Source organism: Aythya marila, assembly GCF_965140915.1.
Source record: "Aythya marila genome assembly, chromosome: 6".
In the NCBI taxonomy this organism is placed as follows: domain Eukaryota; kingdom Metazoa; phylum Chordata; class Aves; order Anseriformes; family Anatidae; genus Aythya; species Aythya marila.
Window position 1 is genome coordinate 37,029,332 of NC_139047.1, and position 25,691 is coordinate 37,055,022.

Sequence of the window (25,691 nt, forward strand, 5' to 3'; positions counted from 1 at the left end):
CAGGTTTTGCCTCATTCGAGGTTTTCCCAGCTCCCAGATGATGCTGGAAGAGATCTGCAGATGGGAAAGAGTTAAAAAGAGTGGCATGCATAACTGAATGACATGACCTAAAATAAGGAAACAAACAGTGGCTGTTTGTTAGAGCCAGGCTCAAATTAAGAAAGAAATGAAGGCAGTTCTCTTTTTTTTCTCTTTTAACCCCAGAATGGAAGACCCTTTTCATTTACAAGATAAACAGCACTGAGCTGAGAGAGGTCATTTATACCTCTGCCATGCTGAAGTTAAATTTTGTGGCTTGTTGCTGCTGTTGCCTTCGAGAATAGCCTTTCAGTAGGATTTCAGTTGTTGTAAACGGGGGAACTGTGACATTTGGTAAAGATACAGCAGAACAATTGTCCATGTTCACGTTTGGGTTAAGAAATAGTTTTTGCATGTGAAAAACTGGGACGGGGAAAGTATGTCTGTAAGGTTAATGTTTTACTCATTATTTCCCTGAAGTTTTAATACGTACGTGCAGGTAAACCTCAGGAAGCTTCGAAAAGCTTTCTCAGAAAGCTTCAAAAGCTACAAAATAAAATAAAATAAAAAAAATAAAAACACACAGAAAAAAATAGCTCTTATTCTAAGCATCTTAGCTTTAATTTGGCACTCTTTTTACCTTTTACCTACCAGTACTAACCTGGTCACAGCTGTGCAGGTACGTGCAGACACCGTTTCTATTCCATTTGATCTATTTTACGTGTAGGGGCTCTCTGTTTAATGCGCATTACTGTGCTTGCAGGCTAATACTTCCAAACCTTGGTGACCTTGGTTCACCCACTCGTACCTTACACATCATCCCGCAGTCTTTAATTACATGATAACATGCTATTTTTCCCTACCAAAGGGAATCCATGCATTAAATAGCTGGCATTTCATCAGTGTGCGGCTGTCTGGTGGTTTAATTGTTCCGTGTGGTTCCTCATCTGTACTGAACAATTTTCAAACCTTGCTATGAGGATACAATGAGGAACTTGCCTTTGTTTGTTACTGTATTCTTTAGCAACAGGTTTTCTCTAAGAGTCTGACAAAACCCAGCCCGTGACGCCCAGAAGATGTTGCAGAAACGTTTTCAGGTCTAGGAGCTTTCCTTGCCAACTCTTCTGGTGGGCAGCTGGGGTTTATGGACTCTTCCCAGTGGCTCTAGGAGTGGGGTTCTCAGTCCATGAAGATTCTTTCATTGAGGAGAGAGCAGAAACAATGATTCTTCATCAGAAGTGTAGGAATTGAAAGGATAGCGGGCCTTAGCATCCTTCTTTCACATCCTTCTTTCTTTTCGTCTTTCTTTTCTCCACACCTTTTGGCTTCCAGTTCTGGTTTCCTACTGAGCCATTTTTACACTTTTTACTCCTTGTACATCTCTTGTCCTGCTTCTCCATCTTGTATGTCCATCTTGTCTTCATTTTCCTTCTCCCTCATCCAAGTAATTTCCAATATCAGCTAGTTGCTGTTTCATTATCCATCCTTGCACAGCACCAGAGTTCCCAAATGTCACTTACTTCCCCAGATTTTATTTCCATTCTGGCTCTGGGCTTAAACCCCTGTTTCTCAGGGCATGTCTGCAGGAAGGTTGTGCCTTCTGCCATGCTCCCAGCTCAGCTCCTGTAGCTGCTTCAACGTGACCGAAGTGCTACGGAGGCTCAAAGCCTGCCTCACCCCCAACCCTGATGCAGAAAGATCAGCCTCTGTCCTTGCTACCAAGTGTCTGCACACTGAAATTTCACGTTTCAAAAACTGCATGTTTCAGAAAGCTTGAAGTTGTGTAGTAGAAGACAGTTTGGGATTTATGAGTGGTTTTAATGCACGTGTAGCGGTCTTAGCATGAACGCTGGGTTGCCTCATCCATAAACTGAGCTGGCACTTATTGATTTGCGCTATTTATTTCAGCACGTGACAGAAACCAGAATTATGCATTACGAGTCCCCAGGTTTTTTTCCTGTTAATCACATGGAAGGGTGCAGCAGTGTAGTGGAGAAATCCAGCCTTAATAAAAGGGGAAACTCTTTATGCAAGGTTAGGAAGCGAGGGTGAGGCTTACATCTGTTCCTCGAGTATTTTAAAGAGGACGTGGAAAATTCGGGTAGCTCGATCGAATTTTATATTGTGCAATAAACTGATAACCATGTTTAGTCCCATGTGCTGTCTCCAGCTGCAAGCCATGTAGTCCTCGAGAGCTTCCTCAGCTGCATAATGCTGGGGCTCGTGATGTATCCCTGTGCAGAACCAGGCCTCGCTGTCCAAATGTCAGAATTTATACATCTGTTTAATTACACTGCAGTATATAATGTATGGCTTGGCGGGGCTTGCCCAGTGCTTCTCTGAATGGTTTGTCTTCGAACCGTGTCGTTCCTCATGTTTTCACTGAGATTATTCAAAGACAGAGAAGGAGCAGAGTCGTGTTGCATCATTCTCCCTCTTAGAGCAGTCTGCAGTCCAGATTGAGGGACGGTTCCTCCTGAATTGTCATTAAAACCAGCGAGCCCAGTTGGCTTTTCGAAGGCCCTGATGTTTTATTGAGAACAGTCGATTCTTCAGCTCTCTCATCTTTTAATGGGAAAGGGTATTTTGGTGAAAATCCAAGTTATTTTCTGTAATGCAAGATAAAAAGAAATTACACCATCATAAATTCAATAAAGGGAAACCTACTAAATTTGGAAGTTACTTCTACAGAAATTTTGAGAAAATATGTTTATATTTCTCTATAATATACTTTTAGGCATATATATATATATAATAAATATATAATATATATTAATACTTTTAGGTATATTTTAGAGCTGAACTTCAACGCATGTTCTAAATATTGTACATTTAATAAGTCATTCTTTGTCTTGGCAGAATTTCATTATTTATTTATTTTGACCTCTTTTGCCAAGTTTGTCACACTTCTTGCAGTCTGCCGTGGGTTTGTTTGCAGTGGTCCCCCTTTCTTTTCCAGATGGTCCTTCCGAAAGAATTTTCAAATCAAATAGGGTCTGGTGTTTTATCGAGGCAGGTACTCCAAATAAATGCTCCATACTGCCAGGGCTTTCCTTTCTGAAAACTTGGGACCGAGAGCACCCTGAGCATAAGTAAATATTCCCACACGTTTTTATTGTTGCTCAGTGGTTTTAATAGTTAACTTCAAAGTTAAATTTTTAGGTAATGCAGTAATTTCTGATACTGACGTAAATCTCTCAGAAGTAATTTTATAGCAAAACTGTTAAAACTCACCTTTTAATATGTGTTTTCTTATTAAAGCAAGGTATACATGCACACATTTTAAATTAGTTGCCTAAGGGCTAGCTTCAGACAGTAACCTGGATGTCTCCAGAAATTTTTGTGATTTTTGTTTGTTGTTGTTTTAATTATTATTTCTGTCCGTGGTGTTAGAAAGTTTTACAAATATCAACCCTTACGTTTTCCTGTAATACATCAAGAAATTGTGGGGAAATTGATGCCGCGTTGTCGTTGTCCTGCAAGTGCTAGGTGTTTAGAATAGCAGTTAATCAAGCTACTTTCACTGCTGGCTAATTTTACAAAATATTTAAAGGAAGAATGTGTTTGGAGTGTAGTGTCTAAGATAAACAGAATTATTCATGTCTGTTGTAACAACAAACCAGGTTCAGATCCTTGATTTTGCTCTCAGAATTCCACCTGAAAACCCAGTGCTCTAAAGAAGAAACTCAAAGGTAGCAAATCTTAAATTTCACTGTTAGTGGAAACCTAGGAAACCATGGGTTTTCTTGGTGTGACGACGACCTGAAGGGTTGTGGAGGTTTGTTTTTAATTTTTTTTGTATCCTTTTATTTTTTTCCTCTCCACATTGCTGTTTTGCTTTGCTTTCGCCTTACTCCAAAGTCACATCCTTTGTAAGCTTGAGGGCTGAAAATCTGTGGAAATGGTTAAGGAAAGTGGAACTGGTTTGCAGTTGGCGCGTTGAGCTTGGGTCAGCTGCCTTTATCCAGATCTGATCTACTGCTTTGGGAAGCGTGTGCCTTAAGTAGGGCTGCCACTGCCTTCATTCAGTGAGAAAGGAGAGCTTTGAAATGCATTCCTGCTTTTGTTGTTTTATCTTTAAACGAGGTGTTGTCATTTTTCAGATTCTTAACTGGCTTCTATCAGCATATTTCTGCTGAAGGGAAACATCTACCCCAACTGATTGCTGCTGATCTGAGCGAATGTCACAGGCATCTCTGCCTCTTCCCCTAGAAAGATCCTCGTTCAGTGAAATGCTTTAAATTAAAACAAGCGATGCTTTTAAATTCAAGCTCATGAAAAGTTTCTAAAGCCATTCTTCCTCTGAAAACCTGTGATGATGGCCCAGAATTATTATTCAACACAGGATTTTTTTTTCACTTTATTTTTTTTACCACATTCCTGAAAGCGATTGATGAGATAAGATCTTCACCCAGCTGTTTCAGGAATTCTTCCAGTTTAATTTAGCCTCCCAAACTGCGATTTCATCACTCCAAAGGATCCATTAGGATTTGTTTTGTTTTAGTAGTGTATGAAAAGCAGTAAGTACCATTCTGAGAGGGGGGAAAATACTTGAGCTGAAAAGGACCGAAAGGAAAACTAAACTTTCCATTGGAAAAGTATTATGACAAAAACTATTTTTTGACCAACTTCATCCCTTTGAGTCCTTAATACAGGAACTGAAACTGTTTAGGGCACAGATCTCAGCATGAATTTACCAAAGTAGGTGTAATGTGTATCAGATTAATGTTGTTTAGAAAGCAAATTGCTATCATTTTTATATAAGTAACACATAGATGTTAATTGCTGAATCCCAGGTATGATTTAAAAGTTTATGAAAAGGTAGATAGGTAACAATTCTCATTTAATTACCATTTTGACAAAAGAAACAGCAAATTGGAAAGGAAACCTGGCCACAGTTGCATCTTCAATAAGAGGCAGAAGAAGAAAAATTGTATATAAAGTATATTACCTGCATTATAATGTATAAAATTTGACCTCACGTAAATAATTCTAGGGCAGTGCTTTTGCTTATGCTACTAATTCTTGTTTAAAAGTTTATGCAGTTACAGTGCAGACATTGGCTCAGGTATGTATCTTTTTTTTTTTTACTTTAATTGCTTATTATCTTAACCCCACTTTAGGAGTTTGAGTGGCAGAAAGTGAGGTTCCTGTAGCGTAGATTTTGTAGGCAAATGAGCAGCTGCCAGGAGCATGCTGGCAGCCTGCAGTGATGTGATGTGGAGGTGTTGGGCTGGAAGGCACGCCCTGTGCTCAGTAGCTTTCAGGTCGTATCGTGTTCTGATAGTATGGAATTAAATACATACCAAAGATACGTTCTTCTTCAGGTGTTACTGCATATAATATCATCTCTTGAAGAAGAAATAGTATTACATCGTCTGAAAGTAAATTCGGCAGATAGGTACCTGCAGTAGTCAAAGCCCTGGGCTTCTGCATTTTGTAGGTGTGAAAATGTGGTGCCTTCCAGGGCAGGTAAATATGTTGTATGTACTGACCCATAGCACGTCTCTGTAATTTAAGAACAACTTAGAATGAAGGTTAGATTTTTTTTAGAAGGCAGAGAAAACACTTGGCATGCCAACTTTTGACCTCTTTATGGACTTCTAAAGCCCAGATACTCATGTTCAAGAGATCTCAGTAAAGTTCCGGAGCACCATGTGTATAGTATGAAATTTCACATCGAGAAAGGATGAAAACTTGCCTGATGAAGGTTTCATGTCAGTATTTCTGTTGACTTGCAGAAGATTAGATAACTGCTGCTAGCTGAAAAGCACGATGACTTCAACATTAACGTAGGTAATGATGATGCTAGAGAAAAGTGGCGTTGCTCCTGCAAGGAGGTACCCCCAAACATATTGCTAATTCATCCATGTTATGCAACTGCAAACTGAGTATCTTCAGTGTAGCAAGTTAGCAAATCACTAATTTAGAAGACGTTACTTTAAGAAAAAATTGCCAATAATTAACTGATTTTGTGAACTGTCGTGAATGGTATTAAGACTGTGGAGAGCCCTCGTACTGTATCTACATGCCTCAGATCCTGGGGAAGAAAAAAGAAAGGTTGTTTTATAATGTCTTCTTTTAGAAATAATCGAATAAAAACTGCACCAGGCCCCTTGCTACCAAATATTTTTCTGTGTTTTGTGTGTTTGCTTCATACTTGGGCTACTTTCTAAGGCCTTTCCAGTGCGAATAAAGTACTAGTGCATGCAGGAAAATGGCAATTTTCATGATTTTTGTTGAATTGTCATGGACTGAAATTTGAAAATCACTTCAAATCTCTAAAAATATGTGGAATAGTATTCAAAATGTATCTGTACTTATTTAGTCCTTTTTTTTTTTTTTAAAGGCCTTGTATTTACAGCGTGAGCAGGGTATTTACACTTCACTTTGGCGGCACATAACGTCTCGTAAAACGTTTGCTTTGTTGCCCTGCCTAGGACATGAGGAAGATCTTTCTAGGTTCTTACTAACAAAATAAGTCACTGCTTTAGGATGATGCACATTTTACAAGAAAGCTTGTTATTTCCAACTTACGTGAAAAAAAGGGGTGTCCTGTAATGGCACCTGAACCACTGGAAGAGGCCAGGATGAAGCAGGTGAACCTGAAGACGAACCTGTGCTGGCTTGGGGCTCAAGGGGAGTGCAGAGAAGCCCCGTTTCTCTTTGCTTTCCTTTCCCCCCTGAAGCAGGCTCTCCAAACACATGCTTAATGTACAAAGTCATGCTGTAAGTACTTCTGCAGAAGAGCAAAGTGCAGCTAATCAATGATAAAATGCTTTCCAACTAGAAATACTTGGCCTAAAAGCATCTCTTCCAGTGAAGGCAGGCGTAGCACCTTCCAACGGGACATGGTTGTCTCTTGTATCTGTACACCTACCCGGCTTATTTTCTAGTCCTGCCCAAGGTAGGCCTTTTTTTTTTTTTATGGGCATGTGAGGGAAATCTAGAAATTCAAGGGCCAGAAGGGACAGCAGTGGCCAGTTTCTGACCCTTTGGCATGCAGATCATGGCGCTTTTTGCAGCCCCTGGGTTGCAGCTTGCCTCATCAAAAGCTACTCCCTCTTGTTTCATTGCCTAGAAATGGAAATATACACACTGTTTTACCTAGAAAACTGTTTCCATGTTTAACTACCTTTAATAGTAACTGCTTTTCATATGAAATTAGTACTGTTTTACCTCTCACCTAGATGAACTTCTCTTTGCTGAGCTCTGGAGGAGCGGCTGAACCCTAAGCAACTGTGGTTCTGGTCCGGAGGATTACCCTGTTGACTTGAGGGCCTGATTCCTCCTCCACGATCCATCCTAAATGCAGAACTAAATTTGTAAGGAGCTAAAACCATTCAGCCGCTCAGCCGAGGAGCAGAGCTGGGAGGCATTGTGGTGGGTGGACCGAAAGGAAGGGAGGAGAGGGGCTTGCAGGGCTGTGGGTACAGAGAGTGATCCTTAGAGCAAGCTCTCATCTAGGTTCAAGTCCATGGAATATTTAGGATAATGGGATATATTCACTGAAAGGAGAAAAAAAAAGTATAAAGTACTTACTGGACTGACAGGATAGTAAATTTAAATAGAAATTTATAAAACATGAACCTAGGATTGAACTATATGTTTTAGCATTGAACTAAGTGTGATCGTTTAGTGATGATGAACAGGTGATTTTAAAGGAGACGTTTAAGGATAGAGACAGTGTTCATAAGCAATTATTTAAGTCTGAGTTAGGTCCTGGCTCTGTGGAAACTGATGGCAGGATCAAAAAAGCTTTCTGGTTACACTCTCCAAGTACAGCGCTGTATTGATTCAAGCGTGCTTCTGGGTAGGTGTCTCGTTGGAGATCCCTGGTCCTTCCTTTGGGTTTGACACCCTTAGATGTTTTTTGCAGCGTGTTTTGTAATGCCAACTGTAGGCTACAGATTCCATATTAGCTATTTTTTTGTTATCTGTCCCTGAACTCGTCTAGTATCGTGCACCTGTACCAGTGGCAACCTTAAGGAGCAGTGTCTGAACACTGAATGTGTCTTGTCAGTCATTTCCATGACTCTGTTGCTGTAATAAAAGATCTAAACACACACATATATACAGGGGGATATTCAGGATGTTTGTAATGGGGTTCTTTTGAGAAGAAATAGGGTTCTTTGGGGAAGATTTTCTAGAGAAAACGTGGAATTTTGAGCCCATTTTTCTGTAATTTCCACAACTTGTAGTTCAAATGCAGTGCTGTATTTTGAAATGTAAATGTTGAACTCCGAAGCCTGTATGCTTTTTACCTTTGACATTCTGTCCCTGCTTCATACAGAATGGTGTGGCTAGCTGTTTACCTAATTAGGTTGGTTTTATTTTTTTTTCCTAAGATGCAGCTTTCGATAGGCTTCCGATACGATGTCTTTGGATATATTTTGACAGGACTAGAAGATTTGAGGCCTTTGGCCAGTCCTTTTCAGGAATCAAACTGTCTCTTCATCTGTTGTTTCGGTGGCTCGTGCATACAAGTCCAAAAATGGCATTAGAGATTTGGGATGCGGGAGGAGAGCTCTCCTGCGCGTCTGGCAATTCACTCAGTTAGTTTACTCCGATCCGTGCTGGTGCCAAAAAACAAACCTCTTATTCATCAGGAGGGATCCACTCTGTGTGAAGGACTGCTTGGATGTTTCACTAGCGTGGCGGTGGGTTTAGCATTTGATGGTAGGACATCAACAGCTCGTGCTTCTGTGAGAGACGTTTCCGTGGCGTGGGTGGCTCGACGGCCCGCGTTCTGCCAGGCTATTGACAGGATCGGCGTGCTCATTAATCTGTTCCCATTTTGCAAGATACCAGCGTGTATCCAGCAAGAGATGAAGCTGAGCAAATCGATTTGGGAAAGCTTGCGTTTGTCAGATGTTTAGAAGTTACCAGGTTTTGCAGCGCTGAATGTTTTTGGTGACTCTTGCCCTTACCACAGGTACTACCTGGTGGCAAGCCTCAAGAATGACTTGGGGAGCGTAGCAATTCCTCTGCTTCCATCTTTTGTGCAGCCTTTGAATATAAAGCTAAACATTTATTGTGCTGATAACTTCACCCCGTTAAAAGCAGGGTACCCTGGCTGTCCGTAGGTCGTGCCTGGGATGGTTCAAGAGGGGGAAGCATCCTCTGGGCTGCAGCGATACCGGCCCAGCACATGTGAGTCCTGCGTGATGGATGTGATACTAGGGCAAGGCAATTACTGGTGCTAGGAGTAAGAGACTTACTGGGTTGGAGGAAATAGACTTTCAGCTCGCTTTGCACAGTTTGAAGAATTGTTTCCTGTGCTAAAGGAGGTGTGGCTGGCAGTCCGGGGGGAGAAAGGAGGAGCACAAGTCTGGTGTTTGCACAAGCACTTCACAAACGCCTTACCTTGCCATGATACACTCTGAGTTCTTGGTGCTGGCCTGGTTTCATTGGGCTTTTTCATCTTGTAAACTATTTAAGCTTCACGTGCTTCTGTTGAAATAAAATCGGTATTCCTGAAAGAGACCTGGTAACTGTTAGGATGCACCTTCACAGCTCTGTCACTAGTTGTGGGGGGAAAAAAATCATGTTTAGCATCACTGTTTAAACCAATAAACTAGAATAATTATATTATAAAAGTATAGTTTATATATACATTATAAATATATAGGTTTTCAAATGTATTTATAAAAGCGATAATAACTACTTAATGGGGAAAAAAGGAGAATGTATGAGCTGAAAATAACATGCCCTCTGCCAACCAGCGGAGAGCATGTGAGGTTGCACACGTGCAAAGATCAGGTGGTGTGGCCTCGATGCAGTCCCACAGCTTTCTGTATGCTTTGAGGTGTATGAAAGTGACTGGAAATACTCTGTCCTCCGGGAGAGCAGTGAAGGGGAGATGTATGAAGGGGCAGGGAGAGCCGAGTGGATCCTTGTGTCTCACATCTGCAGTTAAATCTTCAGATTTTAACAACCCTGTTGTCCTGTCATCCCCTGATCCTTCTGTTTTGCCATGGTGGTATATGCTGGAAAGAGAAAGAAAACAAGCCTTGCTCTGGGGTGCTGCAAATGAAACAATAGCACGAGAAATCTTCGTGGTTTTCTTGTAGATCATGCTCAGTTAGAGAGAACACACCAATTGTAAGTCAGCTGTCCCAGGAAATCAGCACTGGTTTTAAATGTGTGCAAATTGAAAACAATCTCTGGCAGAACTTCTTGTGCTAAAGCCAGCTAAAAAGAAAGAAAAAAAAAAATCAAATTGATAGGTTTCAAAGTTGACAACTGTGCTTAAGTGCCGTGCCTGTAAAACACTGAATAACTTCTCTTTTGATAGAGCAGCTACTGTATGTAAAAGTACAAATAGTGCCTCTGCAATAATGCAAAATACCTGAAATCCTGAATTGCTTGCTAAGCTCACAGCGCCGAGTTACTAAAATACAACCTGATGCCATGTATTGCCATTCAGCTTAACCTGAGGCGGTTCCATGCATGTCAAATAACTTAATGCCAAGGATATTCAAAATTCATGCAAAACTTGATGTCAGTGTGTGTGACCTCGATTCCGTGGTAGCATAATGTGTTAAATTATCTTGCTTTAGTTCCAAAAAGCTTCATCATGAATTGAGTTTTTAAAAAGGGCTACTCTACAGCCTTCACTAATAATAATTTTTTAAAAATTTCACTACTTCAGTTTTTCTCTTTGTCTTAGCTTCCCAGAACTCCTGTGTCTCAAACTGGCCTTACAGTGTGAGTCCTTGCCCACCTCTGTAGCTTTTGGAGCAGCAGTCTTTGCTCTGAAGGTGTGCTGGATCTATTTGTCACTGCGATTCGTCCCACTTAATTGCATACGTGGCAGTCTCCATGTGGTCTTTTATTGCTGATGGCACAAAAAAAAATTGAAAGAAGATAATAAAATAAACTTATGTTCCTTTTTATTGGTTTTATGTGTTCTCTACTCATAAATGGCATCTGGAAAGCATGTTACAGAAACACGTTTCCACCAAACACATTGGCAAAACTGATGCAGACACGCTTAATGGTCTGTAGTTAGTAAAGTTTAAGAGTCTGGGGTTCAGATGAGAAGGGTTTCGAAGACCAGTGTGAAATCTGACCACTTAAAGGACTTGTTCTTTAGTACTTTTCCATAAAGTTTCTGTTTCCAGCTTTGAGACCTGTTGCAAATGCCCAGGCTACCGTTCACTGTACAATTACAACAGATTTACCGTTTACTGTGGGATTTTGTGCTTGGCCTAAATCAATGAATGAAAAGGATAAAGCAGAAAGCTGAGTTTACTCGGTGCTGTCATATCATCTCTGCCACAAAACCATTTAGTTATATCATGAGGAAAGAAATACAGATACAAAATATTCTGCTACAGGGGTATAACAGCAGTTCCTGATGCTAACGTGAGCATTAGGGCACAGGAGTATTGCTGTGCAAGTGAGTTCATGTTTTCTGTAGGGAAGGCTGGAAAAATAAACAAAAAGCATATTTAAAGAAAATGCTTACTTTAAACTGCTTGTTTTTATCTGCTCCCTAAAATACTTGCACATGCCACAGTACAAACTGCTTTACCATAGCATATGTAGTTGGTCTGAGCTCCAGCAGTTGCAGGCAAGCCACTTGAATGGCTCCTTTTACTACAGTTCTGTGTGCTTAGGATAAATTCTTACCTTGCATTTACCCTGCGTTTGTAGCTGAGCCCTCGTCTGCTTAATGAGGATCTAGCTGCATGAGTAGATTTGTAATATTGCTAGAGACATGAGGACATGTTTATAGTTCAAAAAATAAATAATTCAGGAGGCTGGTTTTGGTTTGCATTGAATATTTGGAACCGTACTTAAAAATGACTAATTTGGTTATTTCACTTAGTGACAGCTAACTGTTACCTCCTTAGAGCATTCTGACATTTTTGGTAAGTTTCACATTCTGTAATGTGGCTTGGTTAGGCATTTCAAATTATAATGACACATCTGGATGCTAATTTTAATAGTGCTTGTGCTGGTACTTTAAAAGTGCATCAGAATTCACTTCTAAATCTCCTCTTCAACTCCAGTGTGAGGTGAGTCACTTTCTCCAGCACTGAAGCTTCTAGATAAGACACGTTGCTAGAAGCATTCAGGAACATAATTCTCAAAAAGCTTGTAGCTGCTGGAATTCAGGAATGAGCTATATGTTGTTATTTCTACCTGCTAGCTCAGGACGTCAAAGAACGCATCGACGTATCATCATATAAAATGGTACGAGGCTGCTAGAAAGTTTGGATGCTGTACGGCAGAAAACTTTCGGTTACAAGGGAAGTCGGGGTGTAATTGCACTTGCATTCAAGCCAGCAGTTCTATGGAAAAAGCTGTTTTCTTTGCTGGCTGCTGTTCCCACACGTGCACCACTTCCTTCTGCTCCGCTGCCGTTGGTACAACCACGGGGCAGCCCGAGCCGGAGGGACGCACGCTGCGAGGTGAGCGCCGTGTGAATGGCATCAGGTCGGAAGGCTTGGGGTTTTTTGGGGGGTTCTCTGTGTTTCTTTGCTTCTTCCCCGATCCACTCCACATCCAGAGCAGTTCTGTGCAAAATCTGGTAGCCCACCGGGTGCCTCACTGTGCTACCTGACTGAAGCTGGCCTGGCTGGAGGGTTGGCAGACTGAGGGCATCAAGCACTGCTCCCAAAAACGTGGTGAGTATGCTCTGATAGCTGTAAACTTAAAGCAAGTTGGCATTAAGGTGAAGATGGGCTTTGGTCCTTAGGCTCAGGCTCACAGTTAATACCTCAGCACTTGAACTGAAACCTTTTTGTCTGCCAGATCAGTAGTTGCCAGGGGATCTGATTGTCTCGTTGATTTCAATCTAGCCTAATTCAGGAGGAATTTCATTTTTTTTCTCCTTGAATGGTTGTCTCAGTAGTCTCTTTGGGAAATGACTTCTGTCAGGTGGAAGCTCCCATCAGCTCCTTCCTACCTGTGGCCATTCCTTGGAATCAGGGAAGCTTTGCAAGTCCAGAAGGGCCAACAAAAGCTTCAGAGTCAGAAACCTTCTGATGGTGAGGCCAATTTCAGTGTTAAAACATGCTGAGAATGAGGGATCTGGGAAGTTTATGTGGTGGTTTCTGTGAAGAAGGAAAAAAAAATATTCCTTAAATTCGACCAGCTGACTTTGTGTAATTCTCTGCTCTTAGATCCATACAAAATTGTCAGGCTGTACTGCTGTTACACTGACATTTTTTAATTACTAAATTAAGATAACTTTCAGAGCAATTAGAAGTGTTTAACTTCTGTTAATGACTGGAGGCCTTAAACAATTCAAGTCTTTCCATTTTATGGTAGAAGTTGCTCTGGATTGAAAGGGTTTCAGTGGTAGGAAAAGTTTCACATAAAGTCTTGTAATAACAAAGGAAACTCGTCTGTTGAATGCTACTAAAAGTTTTGTATTTGGGTCTGTTTTCTCTGCATGCTCAGTGAAAAAGCTGGCTAACGTGAACCTAGTAAAATTCATTTGTTACCTACTCTGAAGCATTTTTCTTGGTCTTCATATGGCAGCATTAATACAGCCGGTCCTTGAATGAATGCTTGATGAAAACCTTTTTTGAAGCAAGGAACCTAATGCACTTTATGTTTTGAATTTATATTGTACGGTTGTATCTCTGATTTTTTTATGGATTTTATTTCTTCTTGCAATAGTTTTCTGTACTTTCATCCCTCAATATCTTTTTGTGTTTCATTTATTTTTTTTAAATCTGTTTTTTTTACCTACTCCTATTGTTGATTTACTGTCCTGACAATTTTAAGTGCTTGTTTTTACTGTCTCTTTTGTTTCTCCTCTAATACTTTTAGAGCAGACTTGGGATAAAAAAATGCATTGGGTCTTGCACAAGTGTTGGGGGTTTGTTTTCATGGGGGCATTGCTGAGGTAATTCTTTCTAGCTTAGTTTTCATCCTCTTTCCCCAGAAGCTACTCAGTTGTCTGAGCAAACCAAAGGGATAGTAAAGTTATGATGCTCGCTGATACAGTTTCCTGGAAATCACTTAACTTTTTAAATGAAATGCTTTTTCCTTTGTGTTTTTTTTTTTGTTTGTTTGTTGTTTGTTTGTTTTGTTGTTGTCATTTTCATTTGCTTTGTGAGTAGCTGGCACTTCACAGTACACAAAAACCTTTAACTTTTAGCATGGGAACCCACCTTGTTTTCTCTTGTCATTGAATTTAGGCACTGGGACGGGCTGCCCAGGGAGGTGGTGGAGTCACCGTCCCTGGGGGTGTTTAAGGAAAAGTTGGACGTGGTGCTTGGGGACATGGTCTAGTGGGTGACATTGCTAGTAGGGGAATGGTTGGAGCAGATGATCTTGGAGGTCTTCTCCAACCCTAAGGATTCTGTGATTGCTCAGAGTGAACGTAGCACAAAATTTTATGAAATAAAAATGATCGCTTCCATTTTACATAACAAAGTGCCAACCAGGCTAATAAACCAGTTACGTGCCTTTGTCCACTCACTCTTCTTGCACCTTAATAAATCCATTTTATAAAATATTGCAGTAAAGTAGGAATTGGAAGACATAAAGCTTTTTATTGTAGTGATCTGCAAACAGGAAAAAAATAAAAATAAAAAATCTGTTGCCAAACAAAGGTTTGAGTGCAAAGGGATGCAGGGGCCATTTATGTGGTGGTCTTGAAATTCCTGTCTTGTTTCCTGGGATTAAGAACTGTGTTGCAAATATTCTTATTGTCTCCCCAGTAGCTTTACACCAACTTTTGTTAAGTATTGCAAATGTTGAGCACACCCTTGAGTATCTTTTTGGGGTATTGAACTAAGCATGAGAAGCTAGTTAACTTAAAGCTGTGACATGATTCTTATGGTCGGCCTGCTCTAAGAAACGCCTAATGTAATGCTTTGTCTCTGTCAGCAGTAGCTAATACTGCAGTGATTTCCACCAAGTTTGATTTTTTTCCAATTGCAAACCACTGTAATGAGAGAGCCTTCCAGAACGTGAGCAGGGCCTGGTGTGGAAATACCACAGCTGCCGCTCGAGCCCTGAAGCACCCTGACGTGCTGCGTCCCTGGGGCTCTGCCCTTAGTACTTGTGTCCTCGTAGCCCTGAACATAGCAGGAGGGCACCCTGCTTTAGGAAGCCAAAGCTGGCAGTGTCAGGAGCAGTGTCACTCGTCAGATGGGTATGCTGAAGAGCCCTGCTTTCTGCCTTCTCCATCACCGTCTGCTTGGAGATGTTCTTTGACGGGCTGGCTGCTTCCTCAGGTTGTCAGAGCCAGCCTGGGAAGGATTAGGGAGCTGCCCTCATTCTTGCCTTACAATCCCAAAATACCAGCTTAGGTATGTCTGCTTTTAGGTTTTTAACAGGAGTCTAGTGACTAGAAATGCTTCCATACCCATCAGTTGCTTAAGCTGCCTCTGCCCATGCCTGCTGCTGTACTCCACCAGCCTCTGCTCTCTGGTTACATCTAAAGTCTCCAGTTACATCGAACAGCATCAGAAACCTCCTGGCAGGATGGGTGCACACTTTCCTTTTCATGTTCCTCTACATTAGGTGGTGACTGAGGGAAAAAAATTAAACTGGAAGAAATTTTCCCTCATGAAACTCTGTAGAGACACTAAAGCAATGGAGAGCGGGTTAAAGTGATGTCAGGGTGAGAGGCGTTCCTCACTGAGGAGACAGGGAAGAGTTTTTCCTGTTTGCACTGAGTACAGGTCATCCTCGTGATTACATCTAAGAGCAAAACTGTGGTGAGGAGGAGAAATGGTGGAGGAACAAGAGGAGCTGGTGGTGGAGGCTGGAGCCGGCTGCCGGAGGAAGCCCTGAGGCAGCACAGCTGCTTGCTCCTGGCTTACTCCTATCAGGAGCAGGCCGGAGGACCTGAGGTACGCCAGCAGGCTTGATGGTTTCTCTGTACATCCCTTAATGACGTACTCGAGAGCATGGTTTTCATGCCCTGTCCAACACAGCATTCTCCAAAATGTTTGCTGAAAGGATTTGGGCAGGCCTGTGGTGATGGCTGCTGCCCTGCACCGCAAAATCCTTCCCCGAGCCACCTTCCAGAGCGGCCTCCTCACTGGCACTGTGGGGTTTCTGTGGCCTTTGCCATCACTTTCCTGTGGAGAATGTATTTTACATTTTTGCTTTTCTTATCCGCTGAAAATTTATGTTGTCATCTTGCCATTTTTCTGTGCCTTTTTAGTTTTTCACATATTATAATTTTGATATATATTTATATAAAACATTAGTGTTTTTATATTTCAGTATGGGTTGCCATTCAAAATGTAGTTTGCAGTGTCATAAAGCTTCTAAATTAGTAAATTCGTTAGGGCATCATGAGGTCTTAGATATGCTTATATATTTGCTAGTTTTCTGTGCCTATCATCTCACCTCTGGCACTTCCAAAAACTCATGTCTCAAAAAAACCTTTGCAACACAGAAGTGAATGTTATCAGCCTTTTAAGAGGATGGGTAACTTTGTCCACAGTGACATTTAGTACAATTATCATTTAAAAAAGCATTACGGTATTTAACATGTCTGTTTGGCCTTAATGTTACTTGCAGCAGGTGCTATTTTTAAAAATCAGAGGAATATCAGAGGAAGATTTGGTATCAGATTTTAGAAATACTTTTAAAAAACAAACTTCATCTTTTTTTACGAAAATTCATTCTAGGCTAAATTTTTAGTGAATTTTGATCTCTATGAAGAAAGAAGATGGGTATCTTTAACACGATTAGATTCAAATAGGGCATTTTGTATAAATATAGACTCAGTAGTGATCCAATGTGAATTATATTAAACTCAGTAGGAAACTGTCTATTAACCTTAACAAGAATAGAATTAAAATTCCAGAAACAGAAGCTGAATTCTGCTTTAGGAGTCCTGTGCCAGGGGAGCATTAAAATATCATCCTGGTACTTTATGAATGAATTGGACAATTAATAGTACCAATTAGCAGCAATGTCAGTTTGAAAGAACTACATAGAGGAAGCAGAGCAATGAATACTCCTGGATGGTAAAAGAGGAGGCCTTCCAGAGCCCTCACGTTACGTGTCAGGTAGGGCAGTGACTTTGCTGCGCTGTGTAAATCCGTTTTGAGCTTTCTCAGCCTTCCTGGCGCCAGGCAGGATGCGTGCTGCGATGCCCTCGCTGCAGCACTCCCTGGTCGGGCTCTCCTGGAGCATGACAGCATCTGACACCTCGTAGGCCACCGTGTAGGTATTAAGGAATGAAATCTAATACGATGCGCGTGATGACTTTGGTTAACGTTTTACTGGGAGATAAACATCCTCTAGGCACAGAGGGATAATAGAAGCAAGGAATTTGGAAAATCAGATTGTTAAAGTCATGAAGTTGGGCCCATCAGAAAATGAGCAGAGTAAAACCCAGCAGGTTAAAACCATTACTGCAGCAGCTGCTGGTGGTGAAACTGCTCCATTGACTTCCTGAAGGTGCTTGCTCTGTAAAAAGTATGATGATGAAAGGATGATGCAACAAACATTTTTTTTTTTCTTTTTCCAGTTATTTAAATGGTAGCATTTATACACAGTGTTCATACACTAGGGCAGGGAGCTGATTTCTTTCCATGTGAACTTCAGATGTACAACCTAATATTTCAAATCTTGGAGAAAACAGTTTTCCCTGTGTCCAGCACAGATTGCACTCTGAGTCTGGCCCAGAAGAAAATTCCTGGTGCTGGAAGCTGGGCATTGGTGTTTCTGCTGCTGGCTACAGTGGCTGCTTGCAGAGAGTGAGAGCTGAAAATAATCAAAAGTTGCCAGTTATGGATAATTGCACCAATTTTTTTTAAATAAGAAATAACACAGTTTAGAGAAGTTTCTTGTTTTCTTTTGGGGGGGACTTGATTTTGAACAGTGGCATATCATGGCTAAAAGAAGGCACTTTATTACGTGATGATGAAGTATCAAGAAGCAAAAACGCAACCTGTTGATGTGCTTACAATGAGAAATTTCTTTCTTAGTGAGTTCAAGGCTTTGAGTAAGAGATGCACCTTAAAGTCTAGGTATCCTTTTCTTCTGTTGCTTATGCTGTTGGTATATTTATTCACGTATTTGTTTGTTGCTTCAGGTGCTTATACAGTGTTCTTATAGGAACTGAGAAGCTTCCAATCTTGGTGTCAACTTTGAAACAGCTTTGCTGAACAGTACTGGAATTCTGCTCCTAAAAGCTGCCTGGAAGCACAAATACTCAGATTATTTTATATATAAATGAGAACGTAGGAAAGAACATATTCTGATGTGTCTTTAGCCATTATCTGTGGAAGACAACCCAGCTAAATACCGAAGCATGTGAGCAGGGGCAGCAGGAAAGCCAGGCTGTAGCCCGGAGCAGAGGCTGCTTTGGTTGCCTTCAGGATAGCCGGCGTCTGCCCTGCACATCGCCTCTGTCAGGCATTGCAGAGGAACGTGCACTGCTGGGAGCAGAATGCCTCTAACACTTGTCACTGGCCTTGTGCAATTTGTAAATAAGCAATTAGGACTCTCTTGCTGCATGCCATGTATGTTGTGAAGTACGGGAGAGCTTAAAAAGTTGTAATCCAGTACAACTGACCCTGTTGGGAAATTCTCTTTATTAGTTTCTGATGTCAAGAAGTGACGCACCAGACAAATTAAGCCATGTACAAATTATTTATTTTCACTTGTGGGAAAGAGGAAGGGAATTTGCACACTGACTGGTAGAGGATAACACTGTTCCTACCAAAAGGAAAAGAACTTTATTTTTGTCTTCTTCAAAAATACGTATGTTTGTTTGTCATGGAGCTTTCTGCCAGTGGATGCTGTCCGAATTTGCAGTTGGTCCATCATGAGGCCCTGGGGTGGGAAGAGGATTGAGTTTCTCTTTTCTCTTCTTATTTTAGTAAGTGCATTCACTTCCAGATTGTTATATTTTGTACATTAAGGCTTCACGTTAGCCATGCAGATCAAGAAAAGAGTGGATTAACATTGTCCTCTCCTCATCTGAATGACTGATACGGTGCTGAGAGCTCGCTGCTACCTGGGGAAATCTCTCTGTATTTCAGATAGAGACCACTAAGGAAAGACATTCAGTTAATTCAGTTACTTGTTAGTTTATGGTAGTAATAACTATGTAAAGTTTTTGATTAATTATTATTTTTTTTAGTATTTCTAACAACTATTCTTCAGACAAAAGGGAGAAAAACACAAATTGGTGTTACACAGAACTAAAATTCTTTGGTTCTCGTCTCCATTCTCATCAGTTTCACAGTTATCTCTATATTAAATTAAAGATCAGTGAAGGAGAAAAGTAGATTGCATTTCCATTGTGGGCTAGAAAATAGAAATGCGTGTACAACAGGTATGCAAAGTAGCTAATGGAAACGAATCACAAGTTTTGAAAATGCTGTGTAAGATGAATGAAAATAATTTTTAAATTATTCATTTAATTCTCAGATGTTGTCACAAAGCCAAAACAAATGGGATTGCATGATTATTTGAGAGAACCTCGAGTTTTCATACCTTTCGAGCCCAAAGCTCGAGCATTAACTTCATCAAAATATCAAGAAGAAGGAAGCAGAAAACATATTACTGTTTAATGTACAAAATGCGGGCAAATGCTTGCCATAGCAACCAGCAGTTAGGTAAGATGAGTGCTATGGCACACGGGCCTGCACTCCGCTTACCTCTTTATTACCCAAGGTTGTACATTGGAGTGATTTTCCTCATAGTTGGAAACTGATCTATTTGTCAATTTGATTGTTTTCGTTCGGTTTTTAAATTGCCGGGTGAAGATTGCATGTATGCTGCTTCTGAATAGGAGTGTGCACCTTTCCTGTCAAAACCAAGGCTTTCCGTAAAATAAGGCTTTTCGTATTTGTAAGATATATTATTAGTGCTTGTCACTTCCTTTATGAAGGTATCAGATTTGTAGGATTTAAAGGATTGAGACTATTGACTAAATTGATGTCTCTGATTTTCCCCTCTTGCAAATTAAAAATCCATTTCTTCTTCTTTCCTGTAAATGGAAGCAAAAAAAAAAAAAACTCGACAGTATCCCTTTTTACATCTTCCCTGTTCAAAGCTGCATCCCCTCAAACGACACCATTCCCAACCTGTGAAAAACGTTGGTATGTCAGCCTTCTAGCTATGTATCACATACGTAAAACAAATATGTTGGCATGTTAGCCTTACAGCGATGTATCACAGAGGGAAAACAAACGTGTTAGTATGTTAGCCTTACAGCTTTAGCTAATTTTTAAATTAGCTTCGCCGAAAGATCTGCCTTTTCTTGTACAGCTTGGAGCTCTCATGTTTTGCAGTTCGCATGTTGTGGTGTTGGGCACTTCCCGTGCATTTTTGAAGTTATATTAACGTGGCCAGCTTGCTCTGGTACAAAAGAGCAGTACGCTTGTAGCAGGCCATGTGCTTGTGCAAAGATGTCTTTCTTGTTTGCTTAGGTCATCTGTTTTATGTTTTAGTTTCATTTTCTCCAGCTACCACGTCTAGGAAATATTTGGATAATACACGTGAACGCTAGTCAGTAATGAAACAAGATTATCCATTTCCAGCAGCTTTAGGATGGCTTCCATCAGGTACTCAGAACACATTTTTAGGCATCCTTACCTACTCCTTGGTATGATAACAGTTAAAATTTAGAATTAAGATCACATATTTGGAATATGCAGACAGCTAACTATCACTTAAACGATGAAATAATACACCAGAGCCCTACTGTGAAGCCCAGGGAAGGAGAAGACATTCTCAGAAGCGCAGTATTTTAAAGTAAAATGACTTAGGAAACGGATCGCATTTCCCTGGCTATCCGTCCCTGCGTGCGGCTCCTTCCCGCAGCCAGCACCAGCCTCCAGCCCCAGAGATTAGGGCACCGATCTAGGTTAAGACTAATCCGGCAGAAATACACAAATCGGCTCCCTTATCTGATTCTCTGGAGCATCGGTAGCGGGCGAAGAGAGGGAGCAGGATCTGCAGCAGGAGGAGCCGCCTTGCGGAGCCCTCCAACGGGTAAGGAGCTACCCGCTGGGGATTTCCTGCTCCGCAGCATTCCAGAAAATGAAGAAAATGGGGAAAAAAAGATGGTGTCCAACACCTGCCATGGTGCTGACAGAGCCCAGGTGTAAGCCAGATCTTCAGGATGGATGGATGGAGCTGCCAGATCTGCGCTGGGGAAGCCTGAAGATGCTGTGACCCATCTTGTTTGTCCAAACACAGTCACGCAGAGACAGTGTCACCACCTCTTTATGCTGGTTTTAAGAATAAAGTTGAGTAAACGGCCGTGGTTAGGCTGAGCTTTTGACTTTCAGTCATGTATTCAAGTCATAGAATTTTTTGTAGCTGTGTTTGTTGTAGGGAAAGAAAAGAAACAGGAAAATGCCCACAAATCTAAAATCTATGTTCCGTTGTGTCCATGGTACCCCATTTTTTTAATGTTAATTTTTATATGTGTGAGCATGTGCGTGCATATATGTGTATATAAATAAGATGTTGATTACAAACACTTGCTGTCATCTTAACAGTTCTAGGTTTTTGAAGTTTTGGGGGTAGATCTCCTCAAGAACATCAAATACTAAGTCCATTTATCCATTCTGCAATGACATAGATGCTGTTTCTTTAGCTTTAGATTCTGTGGAAGCGTAACACAATGGAGGATAGAGCCAGTCTGCCCTACCCTTGGACACCAGTGTGTTCTTGTGGTTTTGCATTTTATGGTCGGTGAAGAGGGTATCTGAGAATACAGGTGTGTTTCAGACCAGGTTAGATTCATTTATTTTGAATCAGACTTCGGACTCTACCTTTCTTCACTGACTACTGAGGGAGCCTATGTAAACTAACTCATTTTGTTCCGTGTTTGCCTTTGTGACTGTCCCCATGGTTTTTGTGTGGTGAAGCAGTCTGTTAGAGAAGCCATGCAGCCTGTATTGAGTACAGGTATACTTTGTCTTTCTGCAGATCTTGTTTTATTAAAACATGGTTTATTTTATTGTAGGAAGAAGAGACTTAATCACAGCATAACAGGCAGAGAAACGTAAAGGCTTGAAGAAACAATACTTCACTAATTCTTTCCAAAAGTCAAGACCCACCAAAATCTGCTGAATTCCTCCACCAGTCTTCCGGATTTGAGGTACGTGGATTCCCTCGTTCCCACTGTTTCTCTTCTGGTGACATACGCATGGGTAGCAAACAGTGATAGAAATTTTAGAATTGTTACAATTTTCCTATGAAGAAACGTGTTTACGTTGTACTTGTGTACTGCACACTTTGTTTCTTTGGTTCTTTGGCGTGACAGGAGGAAATGCTGGGCTTCCAGTAGGCTGATGGTATAGGCAGCATGGTTTATCTGGTGGTGTTGGTGTTGACAAGCAGTGCCACTGCTACTAATGTCACGTTCATTTTTGGTGTTACAGAGGATACCCAATTACTAAATAGCATTTCGTGTGACTTTACCAGTTAACAAAATAAACCCAGCTATTATGGAAGGTGAAATCATGCAGGATCGGATGAGATGCTTGTAACCAAGTCTCTAAGCTTCTGACAGATTTTTCCAGCATGAAGCCCATGGCTTTGGTTTAGGATACACTCTTTTGGAGGAACATTTCTCAGTTATACCACAGGGTAAATGGAAAGAAGGCATGAGAGTAAGAGAGAGCCAATAAACAAGCTGACTGCTTCGGAAGACATATAGTTAAAACGTACCTTAAAAAATGAAAGCAAACTGGCTGAGTGCCATTCTTTTTCTCTACACTTTCCTGACAGTGCACAATTGAAAAGTTCCTGAGTTTGTTTCTTTTACTGGAAGATCATTTTTTGGGCATTTTTCATTTCGTTTCATGAAAAGTAGTGTCTTTAATTTTAGATACATCGAATACCATAGTTGTAAGAATATTGTATGTATCTTAAGAGATTAGATGGGGACAGGATTTTTTTTTAATCTGTTATCACAGACTTGTTATGTAAATAGAAAGCTCAGAAGCAAACGAGAAAGCACATTCACTGAAAAAACAGATGGCTTTTCCCCAGCAATACGTCCACCATTAGATTCCTGCAACTTGGTGAGAACTCACTGGAAAATTTATTGTTACGGATATGCATGCAATAGAAAAAATAAACATATTGCAGTCAGTGTGAAAGTCCTATACTTATCTCTGAATGATAAAAATAAACTGGTCTCTTCATGCATGGCACAGTGCTGACTATTTAATAAGGGCTAGGACGGTCTGTGACAATCACTGTCTTAACATTAAATAGCAGATTTCCAGAACTTTAAGTGCTTTATTCAGTGTCAAGTGTCCATTTTTTAACAGAATAAAAGGAAAAATAAATCAATCCCTTACAATTTTTACAAATAATTGTTTTAATTCTTTATCATAAAACTTGATTTCTCCTAGTAAGCAAAGAAGGATCAAGAGGCTGGATAAAGAGAGAAAGAGAGCAAGACTTTCAGGAGGGGAAAAGCAATATAGAGCCTGTTGAATTAGCCACAAAAATTCTCTCAACTCACCACATAAGACCCTTTTGAGGGTCATATAAGACACGGCAATGTGCGCTGAGTGTTTGTAAAACTGTTCTCTGTAGCTAGTTAGCTATGTCTGTGATACTATTACTTTGATGCTAGTGGGTTTATAAATGAAGTAGGTATACTAGAGGTAATTTTTAACCAGCAGAAACTTGAGTTACTTCTTTGCTTACACATTTCCATGTGTTCAGTACAGACAATTCTTATAATTAATGAATTGTTACTATTTTATTCAGATACTATAAGTTAAAAACCAGGTAATTTATTTGAATTCATTTTAGTAATTCTTTTCTGTCGATTTTCTGAGGCCTCTTTTAGAAGCTGCTTTTACTGATGCTACTTAAATCTCCAGCACTGTCCACGTGACCGGGTTATTTTAAGCCCTGGTATGACATAGGTTTCATTGTTGGGCTGTTTCATCCATCTATTGGAATTGTTTCCAGTAAATTAGTTTTACATTGTTTGCTGTGATTATGCTGAAGGGAAGGCCTTTACAACAACATCTCATATCAATACCTTTCGATGTGTTTAAATTTCATAGTTTTACTACGGATATAATATTCTTCAGATAAAATTATTAATCTAAAATATATTTCTGTGCAAATTCTTTAATGCAAAGTTTTACCATTTTTCTGTTTGTTTTGATCCTGTAAGAGCTAGCTGTGTTGCAAAGCCATGAATTCTTAGAGCATTTATCCCTCGTGTTATGAATAAGAAGAAATGGTGCTGGTTTGTTTGCTTCAAATACTCCATGCAGCTTTCATACAGAGGAAATTACGTACAGAGGAAACAAGTTAAACTTGGTCATTTCTAAAATTAGCGAAGAAATTACATTTAAATTGTGCCATTTATATGTCAGATTTCAGTATTTAGAATTTGTGAGTGATTTAGAAAACGTTGGCGCTTGGTTTCTTGATCAGCTCACAGCAGCAGCTCGGGCCCTTTGCTGAGAGCCCCACAACGTGAGTCCCATGGAGGCTTCAGAGGAGAAAGCTCCGTGCCTTCGTGAGATTTGTGTCTGTCCCCAACATCCTCCTCCTTTTGTGCAATGTCTGACTTTGTGTCTCCTTCACTGCAGCTCTCCCCATTGACTGCCCCAGTTCCTCACCCACAGATGCAGTAGCTTTTTCCAGTCACATACATTACATATTTACATCCCTATGATTCCTTGCCTTTATAAAGTCACATTGTGCTGCTTTGTCTGTTTTAAGCCCTTTTAATGACAGGGAAGAGGCTTTATTTTGCTAATAGCAACAATATTAATTTTGTTATTATGTTTTATTATTCATCCTTCATTTTAATAACAGATATGGAGTGGATAATCTGGAAACAAGTAACTGCTGTCATTTTTTTTGCCAGTTTTCTTTATCTTTAGGCTTTGTAGAAACAAAAGATGGAGACGAAAGCCTGCTTTGTCTCAAATTGTTCAAAGATAACTTTTTATCTGGTTCCTGGTGCTCAGGGACTGGACTGCAGATGTTGGCCTCGTAGCCACCACCGGTGTACCTTGTTAGCATTCTAGATAAATAAAAACGTTTGGTGTTAAGAACATTTAAACCCTGTCACGTTTGGAAGCATTAACTAGATGGTGCTTAAATATGAAAGGTGTCTGGGGCCCCCATCATTAAGAAATCTGAACAGTAAGAACTCGGTACAACATGCATTTACAAGTTTATAGGGCCGTCATTTCCAGATGATACTCGTTACAGAAGAACTCTAGGAAGTTGATCGTTTTCCTTCTAACTAGTTTGCATATGAAAAAATAACACTGGTCCCTAAATGCTCTACTGGGTTGGTAAATGCGATGCTGGAAAAAAAAATAAATAAATTGTTACCTATTTTCACGAGATGTTGTGCCCTGACTTTGCCCTGTTAGGTGTTGATCAACTGATAAGTCAATTAAATTATGGCTACTAATGATGCCAGTAAAAGCTAAAGACCAAGTCATCACTGAGACAGCAAAAAATGGATTTGCCTATGAACTTTAAGATATTTTAAGTATCACAGTAAATGCTGTATGTGGTACTTGCTGCCAGTGCTCTTTCTGTGACTTACCTGCTTATATCCAGTCTGTGTGGCCGATCTGAAACTTTGGTTACACACTTTGTATAAATGTTTTTTTTTCTGTTAGGGGAAAATGTTTTTTGCAAGACCTTTAGTGTGATGACAAATGTCTTTGAGAGGGATTCCAATTAAGTGATTCGTAAATCAGAGCAAATTC

General features: G+C 40.4%; 1 protein-coding gene across 8 annotated transcripts in view; it reads left to right on the forward strand.

Moving 5' to 3' along the window:
• The window catches only part of MBD5 (methyl-CpG binding domain protein 5), a 126,804-nt gene that overhangs the window by 46,044 nt on the left and 55,069 nt on the right, over positions 1–25,691 (forward strand). For all 8 annotated transcript variants that reach the window (XM_082763685.1, XM_082763690.1, XM_082763691.1 and 5 more), the window contains exon 3: positions 21,944–22,078. The gene's annotated coding sequence lies outside the window, so the exon portion shown is untranslated. The remainder of the gene's footprint in view (positions 1–21,943; positions 22,079–25,691) is intronic.